The sequence below is a fragment of the Corylus avellana genome, chromosome ca2 (assembly GCF_901000735.1).
Source record: "Corylus avellana chromosome ca2, CavTom2PMs-1.0".
Lineage (NCBI taxonomy): Eukaryota > Viridiplantae > Streptophyta > Magnoliopsida > Fagales > Betulaceae > Corylus > Corylus avellana.
This window is the reverse complement of record NC_081542.1, coordinates 20,582,145-20,586,268: the sequence shown is the minus strand read 5'-3', so window position 1 is coordinate 20,586,268 and position 4,124 is coordinate 20,582,145.

Genomic DNA, 4,124 nt, shown 5'->3' with positions numbered 1-4,124 from the left:
CTCATGTATACTTCATGGATCCAATTCCTTATATCTCAAAATGTGCTTACTATACATGGGATGAATATTTATTAATGGACTGATTTTTTTTTTTGGCCTAAGCTTATGCTTCTATGGTACATTTTACCTATGCTTGAACTCTTGTGCACATTTAAGCTTAAATTGAGTATGAATTTGGCCTTAAGGGTGAGTTATGTTAGGCAACCATATGAAGAAGATTGACTAGTTGTGTCTATCAAATTGACCAAATGCTAGTTGAACCTAAGACCTAAGAATTCCAGCATTCCTCTAATTTGGTTTAAGCACTAAATGATTAAAGACACATTCTCAAAGGAAAAAATAGTGAAACAAGAAAACATATGAACATATTCCAAAAGGAATCTATTTCACTATGTCTTATTTGTGCTCAACTTGTCCCTATAGAAATAGTCGTGACCATATTCATTGTGGAAAGAGACGGTCACTACCGGACAATGTTTGAATATGTGCTATTACTACATGGGAAGTGTATTGGATGAGGGTGACATGGTCCTAGCAAGGTTTGACTTTTGTTTAGATATACATGTCAATCTTCCCATGAGGTAATTTAAGTTTTTGCTTGCTAGCCTATCCCATTACCGTATAAGTTCTTAAACTTACTTGATGGTTAGCTTTCACACACAACACACAAGCATGGGTCGAGTGGAACATGTTGCTTTGCTTGTGTTGAAAAAACTTTTGTTTCATATTTTTTTATTCTTATGTATATTTTGGACATTTTGAGATATTACCAGATAATCATTGCTTAATACATGAGTCTTTTATGTTTTATCATGTGAGTGTATTTGACATAACAAGTCTTATATTGAGGGGGGAGAAAAAAAAAAATCTGACTTTTTTCTTCATTTTTTTATGTCATTCACTAAGGGGGAGAATTTTTTTTATCATGCTCTTGCATTTCACTCATTATGCATTCATAGTTTTGATTTTATTTATGTTTCTCTGACTTTCCTTGGGATTATTGATATTTTACTGCCCTTTGTCCATTCATGACAAAAAGGGGGAGAGAAAGTTTTAGAGAGTACAGATTGGGAATAGATAGAACACCAGAGATGATTTTGATTTTGATTTTGATATATTTGTTGCATCTATGAATGATATTTGTTTTGTGTTTTAACTGATTTGGTGAGCTATTCATGATTATATTCTATTCAAATCTGTTATATTATTGGTACATTGGGTATTTCTATTCCACATACGTTTAATATGTTTTGTGAGTGTTTCAGGAAACTGGAGTTATCTATTCAGATATAACTTGTAAATTTTGTCACAGAATTGTCAAAGGGGGAGTTTGTTGGGTTTTGAATTGCCAAATTCAGTGACAAAATACATTCATCTGTAATCCCGTCAGCAGTGCATACACGAGGTGTTGTGTCAAGAGAAGACCTAGAAGATGTGGTTAAGCTTAACCAATCATAATAGAAGACCTATATGATATGGTTAAGTTTAATCAAATCGAAATTCTTTAATTAGAGTTAAAATAGGATTTGATTAAATTTCGTATCCTGCACATGTATCAGTACTCGGACCATAACTTTCGGCTCAAGAATCGGATTAAGGTGAAACCAGCGGCATTGGAAAGCTAGCACAAAATTCTACAAATCTTTGTGAAATAAGATTTTCAAAATTCGAAAGTTAGCTATGCCAAAATCGTCTCGCAAGATAAGGAAGAAAATTTGGATGAATCCTATTCCAACTAGAACTAGTTTTTCTTCCCATTTCAACTAGTACTAGGTTTTCTTGTAGTCTATATATAGAGAGCTGTTATGCATGAAATTGTAAGGAATTCCACATAAGAATTCCATGTGCTAAGAGAGCGTTTAAGATATTGAGTGTTAGGGTTAGTCTCTCTTAGAGTTAAAGGTTGTGTCTTCATCACAGATCATATACAACCGAAGTCTACCGGAGTTCCGGTAAAGGAGATCAAGTAGAAGGATTGTGCCAGATGTTCTGGAAAGGGCTGCTGCGGTAGAAGTCAAATGGGTCGCTTGTCTTATGCAAGGGAGTGTCAATTGCAAAGGTTTTGTAAGTGTGAACTTCTTGTAATCCTTATTCTTTTATAGTTGATTGATTTCCTGGGTTTGGCTGCCCCGGAGAGGTTTTACATTTTATAGAGTTCTCTAAATGGTTTTCTCTTCGTAACCAAAATATTTGTGTCTCTGTGATCTATTGTTCTACATATTTTGGTTGTATGATTGTTTAATGTTTAATTCCGCGTATTATTTGCATACACCTATTCAACCCCCTTATTGGTGTCGTTTGAAGTCGTATATATATTTTTCACAAACAACTCTTGATTTCTATCCATTGGTGATGGTTAGCTGGATGGAATTAAACCAACATTAAACAAGAAAAAATAGTCCTAATTAAAATACTACTTGTAATAGATTTGGCCACCCTAAAACCATTTTATATATTAAATTTGGTTCTTTTATTCAACATACTTTTTATTAACGATTATTAGTGAAATGTTTCAATAATATTGAACGTATATACCAAGTATGAAGCTTCCGGCAATTTTTGGCCTATTGAAACAATTTTAGCCACCCTAAAACCATTTTGAAATGTTAAATTTTGGTTGTTGGGGAGGTAATACTATTATTTTTGGTACATTATTAAATAAGTTTTTCTTAAGTGCAACGCTTATTATTGTAATTGGATTATTTTGTCTTAAGAAAGTTCTTTTAGCTTCTATCTCAAGTCTTAACTATTCATTTTGCACTGTCAAGAGAGAGAGAGAGAGAGAGAGAGAGAAAAAAAACTCGTTTTTTTTTTTTTTTGTTCATTTTTTAATTCTCACCCTACGTTGCAATGACAACATTATAAGTATAATTTGATTTCAAAAATCATTTTGCAAAAAAAGTATTAGAAAAGAATAGCAAAAAATACAATTAATAATAATAATGAAAAGAAAGAAAATAAACGTTATAAAGGAATTTATTAAATTCAATCAACTGATTTATGCCCTATATTTCTAATTGAGTGGACTGAATTAAGCCAACACTATAAAATGATAATCGGAAAAGATGTAGCTACCATAAAATAATTTTATATATTAAAATTTTGCTATTTTTAACCTAATATTTACTAACCATTGTTTGTGAAATCGTTTCACTATCTACATACCTAAATCAATTCTCCCTAGTTTTCTCTCTGAGGAACGTCTAGCAGCGAGGGTATAGTCCGTCATCTTAAGAAATTGTGTGGGAAGATCTCACTCATGGAAGGAGAGCAAACTGGCATCAACATCACAGAGGGGGAAATCGAAGAGGTTACAACACGAGGTAGGTGTCTGATAGGCAGAATTTGGATGGGAAAGAAGGTGAACAATGAAGCCTTTAATTTAGTCCTTGCTCGAATCTGCCGTAAGAGTGGTGGAGTTAAGTTCAAAGATCTAAACAACAACCTATCTATAGCTTTTTGAATTTGAAGAAGAAGAAGATATGAGGAGGGTTTTAGACGGAAGGCCTTGGTCTTTTGATAGACAAATGTTAGTCCTAAATGAGTTCGCTGGGAGTATACCTCCATTGCAGATGGAATTTTTTCATTCGCCATTCTTGGTCCATGTGCACGATATGCGGTTACTATGCATGACCAAAGGGATTGGCACCAAGCTTGGTAGGTCAATGGGGGATGTGGAGGAAGTGGATGTTGTAGGAGATGGGGCTAGATGGGGGCAGTGCTTATGAATCTGAGTCCTGATTGATCTGTCAAAACCTCTCGAGTGTGGAAGGGCCTGAACCTTTCGGGGAAGTCGTGTTGGGTGAATTTGAAGTATGAAATCCTTCCCTTGATCTGCTTTGTGTGTGGACATATTGTGCATGGGGAGAAAAGTTGTCCAGTTCGATAGTCTGCTAGACTAAACTCAACTAAAAATGGGAATCAATGAGGTGTTTGGATTAGGGCTAAAGATCCTAAAAGAAGAGGAACTGGCGGCGGGTACATGAAAGGGTTGGATGGCGGGCAAAACCCTAGCTCCGAGGAGGACAGTGAGGTAAACGGCGGCAGGCAGCAATACTCTAATTCGAATATGGGAAAATCTGAATTTGTGGGAAACCCTAAGCATGGGACAAATGAGAAACAAG